Source organism: Dendrobates tinctorius, unplaced genomic scaffold, assembly GCF_039654945.1.
Source record: "Dendrobates tinctorius isolate UK_male_01 unplaced genomic scaffold, ASM3965494v1 ptg000039l, whole genome shotgun sequence".
NCBI classification, from domain to species: Eukaryota; Metazoa; Chordata; class Amphibia; order Anura; family Dendrobatidae; genus Dendrobates; species Dendrobates tinctorius.
In genome coordinates, this window is record NW_027361707.1 from 57,431,617 (window position 1) to 57,453,288 (window position 21,672).

Genomic DNA, 21,672 nt, shown 5'->3' on the forward strand with positions numbered 1-21,672 from the left:
TACAGGCTAAAGTGATTACTGGCTCAGCTGAAGGAGACATTGTGTTTATTCCACGCATCGATTTGTGTCCTTCAGAAACTGGGTTACCTTTTAAATTAAAACGTCAACAGTTTCCTCTAAAACCTGCTTTTGCTATGACCATTAACAAATCCCAAGGACAGACCCTCAATCGAGTTGGAATTTTTTTGCCAGAACCTGTATTTGCCCATGGACAATTGTATGTTGCATTCTCCCGAGTAAAGCAACGCAGCAACGTTAGGGTCAAAGTGGTGGATACACCACTTCAAGGACAATTGCTACCTAATAGCCCAAAAATCTTCACTAGAAATGTCGTTTACAAAAATGTCTTACTTTAAACTATTTAAGTTGGTCCTGGAATTGATAGATATATAGATATATAAATGATAGTTACATTCTAAATAGATATAGATAATAGACTTCTAAGACTTCTATACATAGCTTGATATATGTTATATATTTAAATATTTTAAGCAGATAGATATATCTTACACTAATTATCTCTTTCACATATATGTCATAGACATATTTAAATCCATAAAAATATACATAGGTATAGGTATATATAGATTAAAAAAAAAAGGCAAAAACAAAAAAAATTTAGGCAAACATACGTAGATTTCAACTACATAGCTAACACATACCTACATAACTTAGGTAATAATAATTAATTTTTTATTTATTAATAGAGTACTATTATTTCAATAGCACTTTACATACATCAGTAATACTGTCCTTCTTGAGGCTCACTATGTAATTATCTTATCCACATAAAAACATAGGTGTGATACATCTATCTACTATAATAAATGCGCTAAGCAGCTTCCTGGTTGTAACAACTTCCGTCCAGTTGTAACTGGTGATGTCACAGCACACCTCTTGCCATGTTAACCCTGAACACACCACTCCTCCTCAACACACACTCCTGTCACCTTTCACTATCTCCACTAACGTCCAGTCGCAGGATTTTAGAATACTCAAGATGGCGTGGCCGCAAGAACATGTCGCCGGCGTGTACAACGTCGGGATTTAGGATGGCGCCGGTGGAAGAAGATGTCTGGGATCGTGGAGCAGCGACGATGACGGTGTGAGTATGAGAGACGGAGTGAGAGAAAGGGTCGTATGTGGAGTGAATGAGTGAGTGGATGTGAGTGGAGATGGTGAAAGGTGAGAGGAGTGTGTGTTGAGGCGGTGTGGTGTGTTCAGGAGGAGTGTGTGTTGAGGGTTAACATGGCAAGAGGTGTGTCACTATCCTCTCGATGCGATAGCATCAGGCCTTAATCTACTATAATAAATGGGCTAAGCAGCTTCCGGGTTGTAACAACTTCCGTCCAGTTGTAACTGGTGACGTCACAGCACACCTCTTGCCATGTTAACCCTCAACACACCACTCCTCAACACACACTCCTCTCACCTTTCACTATCTCCACTAATGTCCACTCGCAGGATTTCAGAATACTCAAGATGGCATGGCCGCAAGAACATGTCGCCGGCGTGGACAACGTCGGGATCCAGGATGGCGCCGGCGGAAGAAGATGTCGGGGATCATGGAGCAGCGACGATGACAGTGTGAGTATGAGAGACGGAGTGAGAGAAAGGGTCGTATGTGGAGTGAAAGAGTGAGTGGATGTGAGTGGAGAAGGTGAAAGGTGAGAGGAGTGTGTTGAGGAGGTGTGTGTGTATTGAGGGTTAACATGGCAAGAGGTGTGTCACTATCCTCTCGATGCGATAGCATCGGGCCTTAATCTAGTACTATATATACTACATGTAACATACATACTACATATATACTACATGCTACATACATGCAACATACATACTACATACATGCTACATACATACTACATACATAATACATATATACTACATGCATGCAACCTGCATACAACATATATACTACATGCATGCAATATGCATACTACATATATACTATATATACTACATGTAACATACATACTACATGCTACATACATGCAACATACACACTACATACATGCTACATACATACACACTACATGCTACATACATGCAACATACATACATGCTACATACTACATACATGCTACATACCACATGCATGCAACATGCATACTACATATATACTGCATATATACTACATGCATGCAACATACATATATACTACATACAATACATACATATAGACATACAGTACATATAACATAGAGTACATACTCACCGTCACTTGTCACTTTGATCCCCGAAGCCATTGTCCCCTTGAGGAATAAATATCAAAATAAAAAACCACCAATATACTTACCCCGATCCGCAGAAGTCCACGAGGGTCCCACGTCGATCTTGCGTGGAGAACAGCAGCATCAGCTGATGCTACCGTTCTCTAACAGCTCCAGGAATACAATGACGGAAGGTAGGTATCCTTCCGCACTGTATTCCTCCACCACTGAAAAAAAAAAGTCCCTAGTCTCACTTTATGCCATTGCTGCATGGGAATTTCCCACGCAGCAATGGCATAAAGTGAGACTAGGGACTTTTTTTTTTTTTAAAGTGGTGGAGGAATACAGTGCGGAAGGATACCTACCTTCCGTCATTGTATTCCTGGAGCTGGTAGAGAACGGTAGCATCAGCTGATGCTGCTGTTCTCCACGCAAGATCGACGTGGGACCCTCGTGGACTTCTGCGGATCGGGGTAAGTATATTGGTGTTTTTTTATTTTGATATTTATTCCTCAAGGGGACAATGGCTTCGGGGATCAAAGTGACAAGTGACGGTGAGTATGTACTCTATGTTATATGTACTGTATGTCTACATGTAGGTATTGTATGTAGTATATATGTATGTTGCATGCATGTAGTATATATGCAGTATACAGTATATGTAGTATGCATGTTGCATGCATGTGGTATGTAGCATGTATGTAGTATGTATGTAGCATGTAGTATATATGTAGTATGTATGTTACATGTAGTATATATAGTATATATGTAGTATGCATGTAGTATATATGTTGTATGTATGTTGCATGCATGTAGTATATATGTATTATGTATGTAGTATGTAGCATGTATGTAGTATGTATGTAGCATGTATGTAGCATGTAGTATATATGTAGTATGTATGTTACATGTAGTATATATAGTATATATGTAGTATGCATGTTGCATGCATGTAGTATATATGTTGTATGTATTTTGCATGCATGTAGTATATATGTATTATGTATGTAGTATGTATGTAGCATGTATGTAGTATGTAGCATGTATGTAGCATGTAGTATATATGTAGTATGTATGTTACATGTAGTATATATAGTATATATGTAGTATGCATGTAGTATATATGTAGTATGTATGTTGCATGCATGTAGTATATATGTATTATGTATGTAGTATGTAGCATGTATGTAGTATGTATGTTGCATGTATGTAGCATGTAGTATATATGTAGTATGTATGTTACATGTAGTATATATAGTATATATGTAGTATGCATGTAGTATATATGTTGTATGTATGTTGCATGCATGTAGTATATATGTATGTAGTATGTAGTATGTAGCATGTATGTAGTATGTATGTTGCATGTATGTAGCATGTAGTATATATGAAGTATGTATGTTACATGTAGTATATATAGTATATATGTAGTATGCATGTAGTATATATGTTGTATGTATGTTGCATGCATGTAGTATATATGTATTATGTATGTAGTATGTAGCATGTATGTAGTATGTATGTTGCATGTATGTAGCATGTAGTATATATGTAGTATGTATGTTACATGTAGTATATATAGTATATATGTAGTATGCATGTAGTATATATGTTGTATGTATGTTGCATGCATGTAGTATATATGTATTATGTATGTAGTATGTAGCATGTATGTAGTATGTATGTAGCATGTATGTAGCATGTAGTATATATGTAGTATGTATGTTACATGTAGTATATATAGTATATATGTAGTATGCATGTTGCATGCATGTAGTATATATGTTGTATGTATGTTGCATGCATGTAGTATATATGTATTATGTATGTAGTATGCATGTTGCATGTAGTATGTATGTTACATGTATGTATATATGTAGTATGTATGTAGCATGTATGTAGCATGTATGTAGCATGTAAATTTTTTTTTTACATTCAACACATTAGCCGGATGATGGGACTACAACTGTCCCATCATTGGCTAATGTGTCAATCACTGTCATGGTAGCAGGCATCGCCCGATGGGACTTGTAGTCCCATGGGACGATGCCTGCACAGACCCCCGGAGCCTGCACAGCCCACCGGCAGGCCGGCACAGACCACCGGAGCCTGCACAGCCCACCGGCAGGCCGGCACAGACCACCGGAGCCTGCACAGCCCACCGGAGCCTGCACAGACCCCCCGGCAGGCCGGCACAGCCCCCCGGCAGGCCGGCACAGACCACCGGAGCCTGCACAGCCAACCGGCAGGCCGGCACAGCCCCCCGGCAGGCCGGCACAGACCACTGGAGCCTGCACAGCCCCCCGGCAGGCCGGCACAGACCACCGGAGCCTGCACAGACCACCGGCAGGCCGGCACAGCCCCCCCGGCAGGCCTGCACAGACCACCGGAGCCTGCACAGACCCCCTGGCAGGCCGGCACAGCCCCCCGAAAGGCCCGTACAGACCCCAGAGAGGCTGTACAAGGCAAAAATAGGGTTTTTCTTATTCCGATACCGGAAGTCCCATAGACTTGAATGGGACTTCCGGTATCGGAATCGGCGATACTCGATATTTTTTTTAGATCGGCCGATACCATCCGATACGATACTTTTAAGTATCGGACGGTATCGCTCAACACTAATATTCACCCAACAATGCAGTATTTTATACCATTTACAGCAATGTAACTCAATGTAGCTCATGTAACAGTAACATAGTGAAATAGTTAGCAAGGCCGAAAAAAGACATTTGTCCATCCAGTTCAGCCCTTATTCCGTCTGAATAAATCCCCAGATCTACATCCTTCTAAAGAACTTAATAACTGTAAGATACACTATTGTTATGCTCCAGGAAGACATCCAGGCCTCTCTTGAACTCCATGACTGAGATCGCCATCACCACCTCCTCAGGCAAGGAATTCCAGATTCTCATTGCAATAACAGTAAAGAATCCTCTTCTATGTTGGTGGAAAATCTTTCTCTCCTCCTTGGTTTTAACATATCCTCAGAGATATTTGTATTGTCCCCTTATATACATATACATGGTTATTAGATCGCCCCTCTGTCGTCTTTTTTCTAGACTAAATAATCTTAATTTTGCTAATCTCTCACGGTATTGTAGTTCCCCCATCCCCTTAATTAATTTTGTTGCTATCCTTTGTACTCCCTCTAATTCCATTATATCCTTTTGGAGCACCGTTGCCCAAAACTGTACACAGTACTTCATATGCAGTCTAACCAGGGATTTGTACTCCCCTCCAGTAGCTTACCCAGGTCATGATGACTTTATTTACCATGTGTCCAAACATGTTTTTGCAGACTCTTTTGAAAACATTGCATATGAGATAAGAAGTATAAAATCCTTGAATCCGAGACTAGAGTTGAGCGACTTTTGTTTTTTTAGGGTCGAGTTTCGTTTCGTCAAACCCGACTTTTCCAAAAGTCGGGTCGAGCAAGATCGGCCGATTATAGGGAAAAGTCGGGGTCGTCCCGAAACACGAAACCCAATGTAAGTCAATGGGGAATAAAAGTCGGCAGTGAGAGGAGGACAGGAAACACACCTACAGTGCCCATTTGAATGCCAAAAGCATCAATTCTTCTTACTTAAGCTTGTCAACCTTAATTAACTTCATAATACAAGTTATGCACTGAAAAATGGGGGTTATTTGGCTAAAGTTGTGGGGGGGTAGGGCTGGCTCCAGGTTTTCATGTGCCCTGGGCGAAAGAGCGCCCCTTTAACACATACCACAACTCATCATGCTCCGATACGGCAGAGAAATAGCGGTATAGTACAATGAAAAATACTTCACTTATTACATCTCATGACGAGGCCCATCTATTTCTCCATACAGAATCATTTGTCCCATATAATGTTTGAAACAGTATATGATGAGCTCCACATAATGCTACAGTATATGTTGGTCCCCATGGATGAAGCTCCACTGTCTTATGGGCCCAAATAATGCTCCAAACATAATGGGCCCCATTTCTAATGCTCTAGTGTATAATGGGCCCTGTAAATGCTGCTCCAGTGTCTGATGTCCACCTTTGGAATGTTCCAGTGTATGGTGGGCCCCATCTATCATTCTCCAGAGTATAGTGCTCCCCAAAAATTGCTGTCCCAACATTGAAAACAATCAAATAAGTCTCCTTGCTAGGGAATCCCTGTACTAGTCTGGACTCCTCGTCGTCCCCATCTTCCATCTCACTGCACAGTATTTCAACCTTGCAAGTGCTGTGATCCTGAGCAAGCAGGGGGGGTCCACTCGTTGGCGACGGCACTGGCACAGGGCCCCTGATAGTACGGTGGTGTGTCTGATGGCGGGTGGGCCGAACCAGCACTTTCATCTGCAGCTTCCTCTTTGTCACCGTGTAAGATGGAACTGTATATGGGAAGGGTAACCTGAGTTTCATCAGGGTCAGATTCAGGCCGTGTAGCGTGCGAGGGGAATGTAGTGGTCTGGGTCAATGTACCAGCAGATTCATCGAGCAGTGGCTGGGCATCAGTGCACTTGTGTCACCCCCAGGAGTACGGTCGCCACAGTGGCATTACCTTCCTCCTAGGGAGTGTGATGTCATGCTTGGGAGCAACGAAGGATCTCTCTAGCAGGTTAACTGATTGGGCGGCGTTATTCCCACGAGTCATGACCCTCCAAACAGCGTTCATGAAGGCAAAGTGTTTGTTTTACGTGGGCAGTATGGTTGCAAAGCTGAACCTTAAAGGAATGTCCAGAAGGGCACCACCAGGAGTGGAGCCTACGGTTAAATTCGACTCCACCTGGGAAACCTCAACCATGCCAGCTACAGAAAAGATGCACACATTGCAAGCTTAATTCCGTTAACGAACGAGACTCCGTCATGCCCCGCGGTCCGAGTCCGGCTTACTAGAGGGACACGTGAGGCTCTGGCACATGAGATTGGCCAATAACTGGTGTGTCATGCCCTTACATGTCCGTGGCTGCATGTGCGCTACACTGAAAAGGCCAGCGTTTGTCGCTTACAGGTGCAGATAACCCGCTGAACAACATTAGTGATGGGGATCACTGATTACAATTATTACCCGCGAACGATGATTTCCCAGTAAGTGCAGGTCAACCGCAGTTCCGGAATTAGGCCTAACCGTCATTCCTGAAAAAATGAAAAACTTACGTGTGCAAACCACAGTTGCTGTAGCTTGCTTAACAGCTCGCCAACCGTTCTCACGCCCAGTATGGATTACACGTGATTGCACAAAGGTGAGAAAGGGTACCATATCCCCGGATAACATGTATGGATAGCGTACACATTCAAAATATATGTCAATACATCATGAGGCAGGCTCAGACGGTGTTAGGCCCAGTATGGCTTGCACATGATTGCACAAAGGTGAGAAAGGGTACCGTATCCCCGGATAACATGTATGGATAGCGTACACATTCAAAATATATGTCTATACATCAGGAGGCAGGCTCAGACGGTGTTAGGCCCAGTATGGATTGCACAAAGGTGAGAAAGGGTACCGTATCCCCGGATAACATGTATGGATAGCGTACACATTCAAAATATATGTCTATACATCAGGAGGCAGGCTCAGACGGTGTTAGGCCCAGTATGGATTGCACGTGATTGCACAAAGGTGAGAAAGGGTACCGTATCCCCGGATAACATGTATGGATAGCGTACACATTCAAAATATATGTCTATACATCAGGAGGCAGGCTCAGACGGTGTCAGGCACAGTATGGATTTGACGGCCCAGACTACACAGCGGAGGAGCAGGGAGAGGTAAAGATTGCAAATGCTGGGGCCCTGCCCCAGCAAGGGGGGCCCACTCGTGGGCGTCGGTACTGGCACTGGGCCCCTCATAGTACGGCGGTGTGTCTGACGGCGGGTGTGCACCACCACCGTCAGAGACACTTGATTGCACTATGAGGGACCCTGTGCCAGTGCCTGCGCCCAAGAGTCGGCCTACCCACCTGTCCAGGGCAACGGCACTCGCACGGTGTCGTGCGCTAGGTGGTGACCCCGGCCATGGGGGGGGAGGCAGCACAGTTAGGGAGTTTTAGAAAGTGGCATATGTTGATGTTGGACATTCAGCTGATGCAAAAGGCGAAATAGGTCAAGTCCCAGGAAGAGGTGGACCAAAGCAAGCCATTTTTCTGTCACCCTATGTGTCATCAGGGGAAGGTGGGACAAAATCCTTGAAAACCCATGCATCGTTCATTTTAATGAAGGTTAGATCATCCACATTTTGGGTTGACAGACGGGTCCTTTTTTCTGTCAGGATTGATCCAGCTGCACTGAAGACTCTTTCCGATAGCACACTTGCAGCTGGGCAAGCGAGCTCCTGTAAGGCATATTGTGCCAATTCAGGCCAGGTGTCCAGTTTAGCGGCCCAATAGTCAAAGGGGAATGACCTGTGTGGGAGAACATCGATATGGGAGGAAAAGTAGTTTGTAACAATAGTTGACAACTGCTGTCTCCTGTCACTTTCCATCGATGCAGTATTACCAGTTGTGTGAGCGGTACTTGAAAAATCAGTCCACAACATTGTCATGAAACCCCTGTCTCCAACGCCACTTCTGCTGTGTGCACCATGAACACCTCTGCCAAGCTGCCCCTGGCCCGTACGGCTCGTGTGAGAACCATCACCACTGCTGTGTGCTGTGAATGCCTCAAGCAACCGATTTACCAGAGTTGCTTGTTTATTAGCCAATATTAGGTCAAGGTTCTCCTGTGGAATGATGTTTTGTAATTTTATAGCGTGGATCCAGGATGCTGGCCAACCAGTAGTCGTCATCGTTCATCATTTTGGCAATGCGGGGGTCCCTTTTTAGGATCTGCAAAGCATAATCTGACATGTGGGCCAATGTTCCCGGTGTCAATGATGCACTGCGAGTGCTGGTTGGAGGAGCACTTTCTGGCAAATCCACATCCCTCCAGTCACGCACAAACCCTGTACCAGACCTTGCCACGCCAACATTTTCACTTGCCCCACGAGATGCATCCTCCTCCCCTAAGTAATCATCCCCATCATCATCCTCCTCCTCCTCCTCTTCTTCCTCCACCTCGTCCAGGAGAGGTCCCTGAGCAGACAATAGCTGAATGTCATCAGGGATTCCATCCTCCTCTTCCTCCTCATCAACATTGGCTGCAGACGCCTGCTCCTTAAGGTGCATCAAAGTTTGCATGAACAGACGCATAAGTGGGATGCTCATGCTTAGGATGGCGTCGTCTACGCTTACCAGCCGTGTGCATTCCTCAAAACACAGAAGGACTTTACAGAGGTCTTTCAGCTTCGACCACTGCACACCTGTCAACTCCATGTCTGCTCTCAAAGTGCCTGGCCATGTATGCTCCCACAAATGCATTATGGCCTGCCTCTGTTCGCACAGCCGCTCCACCATGTGCAGGGTGGAGGTCCACCTTGTTGCAATGTCGATAATGAGGTGGTGGTTGGGAAGGTGGAGCAATCGCTGCAGCTTCTGCATACGAACGGAGTGTACAGGCGACCGGCGGATGTGCGCGCACAGTCTTCGCACCTTCTGGAGCAGGGCTGTTAACTCCGGATAATTTTTGAGGAAGCACTGCACCACCAGGTTCAAGGTGTGAGCCAAGCAAGGTATGTGGCTGAGTTTTGAAAGGGCTATGGCTGCCACAAAATTACGGCCGTTATCACTAACTACCTTGCCTGCCTCAAGATGTACACTGCCCAGCCATGACTCAGTTTGTCACTTCAAGTACTCGGCCAGCACCTCGGCGGTGTGTCTGTCGCCAAACACATCATCTGCAACACAACCTGCTGACGCTTTCCACTAGCTGCTCGATAGGGGGACACCTCGTGTGCAACAGTGGCAGCTGCAGATGGAGTGCTCGTACGACTGCGCTCTGTGGACGAGCTTTCGCTTCTGGAGGAGGAGGAGGAGGAGGAGGGTCGAATGCCTACAGCCAACTGTTTCCTATGCCGTGGGCTAGGCAGCACTGTCCCACCACCGCTGTCCCCTGTGGACCCTGCATCCACCACATTAACCCAGTGCGCAGTGATGGACACGTAATGGCCCTGGCCATGCCGACTGGACCATGTATCAGTTGTGAGGTGCACCTTTCCACTCACTGACTGCTTGAGTGCATGGACAATGCAGTCTTTTACATGATGGTGGAGGGCTGGGATGGCTTTGCGAGAGAAGAAGTGGCGACTGGGTAGGTCATAGCGTGCTACTGCATAGGCCATGAGTTCGCGGAAAGATGCGCTTTCCACCAACCAAAAGGGCATCATCTCAAACGAGATTAGTTTGGCAATGTGGGCGTTCAAACCCAGTGTACGCGGATGAGAGACTGAGTACTTTCTTGACCTACTCATAGCGTCTGGGAGGGTGAGCTGGACTTGAGAGCTGCATATGGTGGAAGTAGCGGTGGACAGGGTGGACTGAGAGAGGGTTGATGATGGTGATGGAGTTGGTGTTCTTTCTGATGGCCTAGATTCAGTATTTCGTTGATATAACAGTGGGATTCCCTGACTGCTGTGGCCTTGCAACGACACCTCAACATTTGCTGCTGTGCTAACCGGTGGGCTTACAGTGGGGGAAACAATGTAGCGTTGCTGACTACCTTCTTTGTGATCAGTTGCACATGTGGTACTTGAGGTTTGGTGTTGTGTCTACGCTTGCAAGTGCATGCTGGTTAAATGTTTAAGCATGCAACTGGTATTCAAATTTTTCAGATTTTTCCCTCGGCTAAAGGTCTTTGCGCACTTCTTACAGATAACCTTGGCCTGATCATGAGGATTTTGTTCAAAAAAAGTGCCACACTGCAGTCTTCCCACTTTGGCAGACATTTTGCGGCCTAGCACGCTGTGATCTTTTGACCCTCTGGACAAGCTGTCCAGCAACTCTTTTGATTTTTGGAACCTGTCTTTGGAGTGCTCCGGGCCTGCCAGATAACAGCTGTTGCGATGTCGATGTCTGCTGTGGATGCTCCTTATCTGAGCTATTGGAAGCAGCACCCTCTTCCCCCAATGGATGCCAATCTGGGTCAACAACTGGGTCATCCATCACCTCCTCTTCAATGTCATGTGCACCTTCCTCTGTGTCACCGTGTATGGTGGTATAGTGTGAGGGAAGGGGCACCTGAGTCTCATCAGGGTCAGAATCTGGCTCTGTACACTGCGAGGACAATGTAGTGCTCTGAATGAATGTACCAGCAGAATCATCTATCAGCGGCTGTGCATCAGTGCACTCCATGTCAGATTCATCTTGGCCTGGCTAATTCACCATTTCACTTGATAATCCAGGCATGGTATGTGAAAACAGCTCCATGGAGTAATCAGTAGTATGGCCTGCGTCATCCTTCAATCTTGGTTGGGGTGAAGGACACAAGGAAAGGTGTGGTTCATGAACATGAGCCTCCAATGACGACTCAGTGCTTTTACTTTTTACAACTGAAGAAGAGGAGGCGATAGAGCTGGAGGCTGAGTCAGCAATGTAAGACAAAACTTTTTCCTGATGCTCTGGCTTTAAAAGCGGTTTGCCAACTCCTAGAAAACTAAGCCTTCGAAGCCTTATGAAGCCAGACGATGACGCAGGCTCAACACCTCCTGCATTCGGTCGTATTTTGCTCTTGCCACTACCATCAGATCCACCACCAACACCATCATTACCAGCTGCCAACCCCCGCCCAATTCCACAGCCTCTTCCACCAGCCTTCCTCATTTTTTGTAGAAATGTAGACAAAATCCAACAAACTATATAGTAATGTAAAATAAGGTACAAGGTGTCTATAGGACAGGGGAGATTTTGCATTTCTGCACACACTTGTGGACACTGGACACTTATGGATTGTGTGAGGCCCACTGAATATCAGAGCGCTATGTCACAGGCTCGATGGCACAGGTGTGAAAAAAGTGACTACAGGATAAGGGAGATTTTGAATTTCTGCACACACTAGTGGACACTGTACACTTTCGGATTGTGTGAGGCCCACTGAATATCAGAGCGCTATGTCACAGGCTCGATGGCACAGGTGTGAAAAAAATGACTACAGGATAAGGGAGATTTTGAATTTCTGCACACACTAGTGGACACTGGACACTTTTGGATTGTGTGAGGCCCACTGAATATCAGAGCGCTATGTCACAGGCTCGATGGCACAGGTGTGAAAAAAGTGACTACAGGATCACAGAGATTTTGAATTTCTGCACACACTTGTGGACACTGGACACTTATGGATTGTGTGAGGCCCACTGAATATCACAGCGCTAAGTCACAGGCTCGATGGCACAGGTGTGAAAAAAGTGACTACGGGATAAGGGAGATTTTGAATTTCTGCACACACTAGTGGACACTGGACAGTTTTGGATTGTGTGAGGCCCACTGAATATCAGAGCGCTATGTCACAGGCAGAAATTGGCTTGTGTATCACAAACTACAAGGTGTATGTAGAATTGGGCAGAATAGGAATCTCCCTAGAGTGTAGGTCTGTAAGAACGGAACAAGTCTTCCACTTATCCGTCCACAGTGACACACAGATAGCTTCACTGTGGCCGTGATAACAGCCGTTACACAGTACTGAGAGGAGCGTGCACGTACACGGCTGTCCGGTGTACGTAAAATTGTCAAGCTCCGTGTTTTTTAAGTATACGGACTGACACACGCTGTCTCTCTATAGTTTTGAATGTGATCAAACAGCAAATATATTTAACTGTTTGAAAGCTAGACAAGACTAGTAGGTGCAGGTCTGTAAGAACGGAACATGTCCTCGACTTATTCTCACAGAGTGACACACAGATAGCTTCACTGTGGCTGTGATAACAGCCGTTACACGGTACTGAGAGGAGCGTGCACGTACACGGCTGTCCGGTGTACGTAAAATTGTCAAGTTCTGTGTTTTTTAAGTATACGGACTGACACACGCTGTCTCTCTATAGTTTTGAATGTGATCAAACAGCAAATATATTTAACTGTTTGAAAGCTAGACAAAACTAGTAGGTGCAGGTCTGTAAGAAAGGAACATGTCCTCGACTTATTCTCACAGAGTGACACACAGATAGCTTCACTGTGGCTGTGATAACAGCCGTTACACGGTACTGTGTGAGGAGCGTACACCGCTGTATGGTGTGAAAAAATGCACGCTCAGTACCTCAGCAGGACAAAAAAAAAATTGGAATTGCTTTTAAAAAAGCAGTTTGCAGAGCAGTGGGTAAACCGCAATGCAGCTGTCAGGAAGCCTTAGAAGGCAGCTTAACAACCAACACCGCTGATCCACCACAATATAGCCTCCCCTTGCACTGCACACACAGTGACTGGTGTGTTGTACAGGCAAAATCGCTAGCAGCAGAAGCAGTTTTTTTTCTTCTTCCCTGCCTAACGCTCTCCCTACAGAATCAGCAGCAGCAACCTCTCCCTATGCTAAGATCGGCAGAAGTATGATGGCGGTCGGCGTGCACGCCCTTTTATAACCCCTGTGACGCCCACGAAAGCAAGCCAATCACTTGCATGCCCTTCTGAAAGATGGTGGTGACCCCTGCCTATGTCATCACGTTGCCCACAGTGTCCGTGGATCCTGATTGGCTGAAAAAGAGCGCAAAACAAACTTTTGAAACGCGACTTTGGCGCGTAAGTCGCCGACCTCGTGGCCGACCTCATCCTAGGGTCGGGTTTCGTTTCATGAAACCCGACTTTGCCAAAAGTCGGCGACTTTTGAAATTTTTCGACCCGTTTCGCTCAACTCTATCCGAAACTATAAGGCTTCAACAATATAAAAACAAATTCTAGCAAAAGAAGGAAAAACATTAATCCTGCTTTATCAACCAAAAAGCAACAGTCCAAACAGAACACAGCATGGTTCAAAGTAGAGCAAGGTGTCAGACAAGGCTGCATCCTATCACCATTTCTCTTCAATTTATATGCAGAAGCTATTCTCAGGAAGGCTGTACTTGCTGAAAAAGAAGAAGAAATCAAAATTGCTAGAAGAATAATCAACAATCTTAAATAAGCAGACAATACAGCATTGATGGCAACAATCGTAAATGGAATGAAGGACTAATTGCAGAGTGTCAAGGTGGAAAGCTCAAACATGGAACTGCTACTCCATACAAAGAATGCAAAGATATTGACTACTGTCAAGTATGACCAAGACCCCTTCAGGTGGATGATGACTAACTGGGATTTTTAAAATCTTAAACCTACTCAGATCAATATTCACTCAGGAGGGTGCTTATCAAGTCCTGTGTTTGCTGAGTACAACAAATCAGAGGCCTGTAGTGTTGATGCTGGCGCTGAAGCTGAGCCATCCTACTAATAGCCCTTCTAAGGGCTAATCATTTTCTTTTCTGTTTGCATCACATACATTCTGCATTTAGTTTAGGGAGAGAAAAAGAGTTGCAGGAGCAGGGACAATTGAAGAATACAGTGTGTAGACAGGGATTAGGGCTGTGCACTCCCTAGCAAGATATATAGCTGCAGTATTTAAGAGAGATAAAAAAAATTGAATGTATTTTGATCCATCAAGTATTATGCGCTTTGTGTTACTTTTTTGTTTTATAGAACACTCCAAAAAAATCATTGAAAAAATTTCATGGGTTAAATTTCTTGTGTTCAGGGGTAATTTTTTTAACCCCTTTCTGACATCAGACGTACTATCCCGTCCATGGGACCCGGGCCCCTATGCCCATGGACGGGATAGTACGTCTAGCGTGATCAGCGGCGCCCACGTGGTGAGCGCCGCTGATCGCGGCCGGATGTCAGCCGATTATCACAGCTGACACCCGGCACTATGTGTCAGGGGCGGTCACGGACCGCCCCCGACACGTTAACCCCTTGCACACCGCGATCAAACACGGTGTACCGGGCGGGGGTTAAAGGGAAGCATGGGCAGGGAGGGGGCTCCCTCCGTGCTTCCCTGAGCCCCCCACAGCAGCGCAATGTGCAGCGCTGCTGCGGGGGTTCTTTCCCTGCAGGTCCCCAGATCCAAGAAGGCGACGGGGACCTTACTATTCTTATGACACTGTTCCCATATTTTCACATACGTTTAATGTAGAGTATAGGAGATGCAATAGAATTAATTCAAATTTTTTCATATGTAAAAATTACTGATGGTAATAGTTGACACACTGACCATAAACTGGATGAAAAGCACCGATGACACTTTGGCCTTTTTTTTTGCATACGTCAAGAATCACTGATGCAAAAGTGAGGCCTAAATGGTATTTGCTAGCATTCTAATTGTTCCAATCCTGAGAGTTATGCAGGGCAGCCGGTAGATTATATTTAGTTTAGCAAGCTGCAATACTGACAAGTTCAGAATTGAATCTCGTTATGAAACGTACCTTTTTACTTTCTCCGATATTAGCACAAATCTATCAGACCATAGAGCTTTCTTCATTTACAGTTTCAAATTTTTCTGGCGTAAGCAGCCTAAAATGAGCTTTGGGTCTCACAGAAGTACAGGTTTATGTAAGCTGATTCATATCTTTTTTAACAGAAATAAATTACTAAAGATAAATATCCTTTTCAGTGAAATCCAGTATCAGCATTAATATGTTCTCCCACATCATTAAACTTCAAAATCTTCAGGCTCCAAGCACTTCTCGTCTGCAGCAATTTACCAGTGCAGCATTCACCAGTTCACGTCTTCACAGCAAAGTAGGGAATTTATAGAAGAGATAAACTCAATCCCGGCCAGCTGCACAAGACCCATTCACTGAGTCCAAAACTGCTGATCACAAACCAATAAGCGGATTGAAGCTTCATCAGTTAAAATTCTACTATATAAGGGAAAAAAAGCTGAGAATTCATTAATTAAAAAAAAAGAAAAATGCAAAAAAAATTTCACAAATGCATATACTTTATAATCTCAACAGGCTTGGAGAAAATCATTAACATTGAGATCTAGAGTTCATTTAAAATTTCTCTTTAAAACTCAAAGTATTTTTAGTTTATTCCTATATTCCTATATTCTTAAACCTATCCATCTGTTAAAATACCAGAATGAATTATATATAGCATGATTAAAGATGATCAAATTGATTCAAGTTGAATTAATGAAGAATTTTTAAGAATTTGATGAACTTTGTAAAATTGAGCAAAATGCAAATTGTCTACAAAATGGCAGCTCCCATTTTGCATAATCCAGAAGATTGCATTGGCAAGAGAAAGTTCACATGGCCTAGGGTGCATATAGGTAGGCATCCAAATGAAGAATTGCCGCTAACACATCATATGATCCAGCAAAACCAATAAGGAGGAACTATCATAACATAGAAGCAAAAACATTGAATGGCGCGTCCATTTTTTTGTGACTTTGGATTGTGGGAAGACATCTCAACTCACAGCCATAGAGATTTGGAGAGAAAAACATAAAATACTAATTATCTGCACAGATAGTCTGTTACAAGACAGTATTAAAGAACGGTTACCACACATTTGCGCATAGCCATATATATTGAAGTCGCTTTGACATTACTAAGGCTGTTTTCATTAAAGGGATTGTACAGTAGACTTGTGAATCCACAAATCATATGAGGATTGCATGCTTCCAGCCACATTCTGACTAGACTTATCCAGCCTTGCTCAATACATTTGCATTGAAGGAGGCCGCATGAATCTAGTTGGCACATGCCCACATGAATTCAAATCAAATACTTACAGTAGCGACCTGCAACTCGCTTGAATACAATGCTAGGAAATCATGAGAGTGTCATACATATCCTTTCAGGGCAATTGGAGGTTTTTTAACCCGTTACCTACAATGGACGTAATATTCCGTCCATGTGACCCTGGACCTAATTACCATGGACGGAATATTACGTCCCAGCGATCAGCGGCGCCCACGTGGTGAGCGCCGCTGATCGCGGCCGGGTGTCAGCTGATTATCACAGCTGACACCCGGCACAATGTGTCAGGGGCGGTCACGGACCGCCCCCGACACGTTAACCCCTTGTACACCGCAATCAAACGTGATCGCGGTGTACCGGGGGTTAAAGGGAAGCATCGGCAGGGAGGGGGCTCCCTCCTTGCTTCCCTGAGCCCCCCACAGCAGCGCAATGTGCAGCGCTGCTGCGGGGGTCCCTTCCCTACAGGCCACCGGATCCAAGATGGCGACGGGGGCCTTCGGGGGCCTGTAGGGAGCTGACTTCCTCACTGCCTACAAAGCGCAGGCATGAGGAAGTCTGCAGAACTGCCTGTGACAGATTGCTGATCTGTCACAGTGATCTGTGATGTGACAGATCAGCGATCTGTCACAGTACAGTGATGTCCCACCTGGGACAAGGTAATAAAGTAAAAAAAAAAAAAAAAAAGTGTTAAAAATAATTTAAAAAAAATCGCTAAATAAATTAGTAAAAAAAAAAAAAATATTCCCCAATAAATCCATTTTTTCAAAATAAAAAAAACCAAACAATAAAAGTACACATATTTGGTATCGCCGCATCGGTAGCGACCCGCCCTATAAAACTGTCCCATTAGTTAACCCCTTTAGTGAACCCCTTAAAAAATAAAAATAAAAAACGAAGCAAAAAATAATGATTTATTATCATACCACCAAACAAAAAGTGCAATAACGCGCGATCAAAAAGACGCATATAAATATCCATGGTACCTCTGAAAACGTCATCTTGTCCCGCAAAAAACGAGCTGCCATACAACATCATCCGCAAAAAAATAAAAAAGTTATAGCTCGCAGAATTAAGTGATACAAAAATAATTATTTTTTGTATAAAATTGTTTTCATTGCAAAAAACCGACAAAACATAAAAAAACGACCTAAATGAGGTATCGCTGTAACCGTACTGACCCGAAGAATTAAACCGCTTTATCAATTTTACCGCACGCGGAACGGTGTAAACGCACCCCCCAAAAGAAATTCATGAAACGCTGGTTTTTGTTCATTCTGCGTCCCAAAAATCGGAATAAAAAGCGATCAAAAAATGTCACGTGCCCGAAAATGGTACCAATGAAAACGTCAACTCGTCCCGCAAAAAATAAGACCTCACATGACTCGGTGGGTCAAAATCCGGAAAAATTATAGCTCTCAATATGTGGTGATGCAAAAACTATTTTTACAATAAAAGCGTCTTTTAGCGTCTGACAGCCGCCAAACATAAAAACCGCCATAAATAGTGAATCACACACCCCCGTTATCACCCCCTTAGTTAGGGAAAAATAATAAAACTAAAAGAAAATGTATTTATTTCCATTTTCCCATTAGGGTTAGGGTTAGGGCTAGGGTTAGGGTTAGGGCTAGGGTTAGGGCTAGGGTTAAGGCTAGGGTTAGGGTTAGGGCTCAGATTAGGGTTAGGGGTGTGTTGGGGTTAGGGTTGGAGTTATAATTGGGGGGTTTCCACTGTTTGGGCACATCAGGTGCTCTCCAAAGGCAACATGGCGTCTGATCTCAATTCCAGCCAATTCTGCGTTGAAAAAGTCAAATGGTGCTCCTTCCCTTCCAAGCTCTGCCATGCACCCAAACAGTGTTTTACCCCCACATATGGGGTATCAGCCTACTCAGGACAAATTACAAAACAACTTTTGGGGTCCAATTTCTCCTGTTACCCTTAGGAAAATAAAAAATTGGGGGCAAAAATATAATTTTTGCGGAAAAAAATGATTTTTTTATTTTCACGCCCAGGCGTTATAAACTTCTGTGAAGCACTTGGGGGTTCAAAGTGCTCACCACACATCTACATAAGTTCCGTGGGGGGTCTAGTTCCCAAAATGGGGTCACTTGTGGGGAGTTTCAATAGCTTAGGTACATCAGGGGCTCTCCAAACGCACATGACACCCGCAGACCAATCCATCAAAGTCTGCATTCCAAAACGTCACTACTTCCCTTCCGAGCCCCGACGTGTGCCCATACAGTAGCTTTCTCCCACATATGAGGTATCAGCGTGCTCAAGACAATTTGGACAACAACTTTTGGGGTCCAGTTTCTCCTGTTACCCTTGGGAAAATAAAAAAATTGGAGACTAATTGATCATGTTTGTGGAAAAAATACGATTTTTTTATTTTCATGCCTGGGCGTCATAAACGTCTGTGAAGCCCTTGGGGGTTCAAAGTGCTCACCTCACATATAGATAAGTTCCTCAGGGGTCTAGTTTCCAAAATGGTGTCATTTGTGGGGGGTTTCTACTGTTTTGGTACATCAGGGGCTTTCCAAACGCGACATGGTGTCCGATCTCAATTCCAGCCAAAAACGTCAAATGGTGCTGCTTCCCTTCCGAGCTCTGCCATGCGCCCAAATAGTGGTTTACCCCCACATGTGGGGTATCAGCGTACTCAGGATAAATTGCACAATATCTTTTAGGGTCCTGTTACTCTTGGAAAAATAAGAATTGAGGGTGAAAAGATCATTTTTGTGGAAAAAAAAATATGATTTTATAAATGTACGGCTGTATGTTATAAACTTCTGTGAAGCCCTTGGGGGTTCAAAGTTCTCACCACACATCTAGATAAGTTCCTTGGGGGGTCTAGATTCCAAAATGGTGGCATTTGTGGGGGGTTTCCACTGTTTTGGTACATCAGGGGTTTTCCAATCGCGACATGGTGTCCGATCTCAATTCTAGCCAAAAACGTCAAATGGCGCTGCTTCCCTTCCGAGCTCTGCTATGCTCCCAAATAGTCATTTACACCCACATGTGGGGTATCAGCGTACTCAGGACAAATTGCACAATAACTTTTAGGGTCCTGTTACCCTTGGAAAAATAAAAATTGGGGGTGAAAAGATCATTTTTGTGGAAAAAATATGATTTTTTAATTGTACCGCTGTACGTTATAAACTTCTGTGAAGCCATTGTGGGTTCAAAGTTCTCACCACATATCTAGATAAGTTCCTTGGGGGGTCTAGTTTCCAAAATGGGGTCACTTGGGGGGTTTCCACTGTTTAGGTACATCAGGGGCTCTCCAAACGCGACATGGCGTCAGATCTGAATTCCAGCCAATTTTGCATTGAAAAAGTCAAACGGCGCTCCTTCCCTTCTGAGCTCTGCCATGCGCCGAAACAGTGGTTCCCCTCCACATATCAGGTATCATCGTACTCAGGACAAATTGCACAATAACTTTTGCAGTCCAATTTCTCCTTTTACTCTTGGTAAAATAAAGAAAATTGAACCTGAAGTATTTTTTTTGTGAAAAAAAGTTAAATGTTCATTTTTTTTTAAATATTCAAAAAATTCCTGTGACGCACCTAAAGGGTTAATAAACTTCTTGAATGTGGTTTTAAGCACCTTAAGGGGTGCAGTTTTAAGAATGGTGTCACTTTTGGGTATTTTCTATCATATAGACCCCTCAAAGTGGCTTCAAATGTGATGTGGTCCCTAAAAATAAAATGGTGTTGCAAAAATGAGAAATCGCTGATCAAATTTTAACCCTTATAACTTCCTAACAAAAAAAAATTTTGGTTCCAAAATTGTGCTGATGTAAAGTAAACATGTGGGAAATGTTAGTTATTAAGTTTTTTGTGTGCCGTATCGCTGTGATTTAAGGGCATAAAAATTTAAAGTTGGAAAATTGCGAAATTTTCAAAATTTTCGCCAAATTTCCATTTTTTTCACAAATAAACGCATGTTATTTGAATGCAATTTTACCACTAACATGAAGTACAATATGTCACGAGAAAACATTGTCAGAATAACAGAGATCCATTGAAGCGTTTCAGAGTTATGACCTCATAAATGTACAGTGGTCAGAATTGTAAAAATTGGCCCGAGAGTTAACGTGCAAACCACCCTTGGTAGTGAAGGTGTTAATACTTTTCATTTGTGCAGAAATGATTAACTGCAAATTAATGTTATTGAAAATTTTGGCAAAGCTGGTAATTTGAATTTCTCTTGCCAAAATATCTTAAAAGCACTTTTAACCCCTTATCGTCAGTCCCCGCACCATGACGGACTATGTCTGTCCTGAATTTAAACTATCACTGTGTGTAAATACGCAGTGACAGTTCCATGCCGACAGCTGTCAGGCACGGCAAGAGGTGCAGGGACCGACGGCATGGAGCGCTGTGATTGGTCAGTGAATCTGAGTGACCGATCAGGCAGAAGATGCTGAAATTTCGGCATCTCCCGCCTGGTTAGTGCAGGAGCTCATCGCTACTGTGGCTGAGCTTCCTGCACTAACAGCCAGCAGCACCGTCCGTGTCCACCCATGGCTGTTAACCCCCTGATTGCTGCGATCGGGTGCGATCATAGCATTGAGGGGGGAGGCAGAGGGTCGGGGGCTCCCTCTTCCTTCTGATGTAATCGCAGGGCCCAATCTCTGCTATGATGACCCAGGGTTGTCATGACAACCCCGGGTCATTCAGCTACAGAAAGCCTCTGAGACCATGCTCACAGCATTGTCTAAGCAGCTTTCAACATAGGTATAATACATTGCAATGCCGGAGCATTGCAATGTATTATACCTGTAAATAAAGTGAAAAAGTGAAAGTCCCATACAGGGACATGGTAAAAAAAACATTTTTAAAAAAAGTGTAAAAAAAATATTAAAAAATAATAAAAATAAAAAAATTCCACTAATA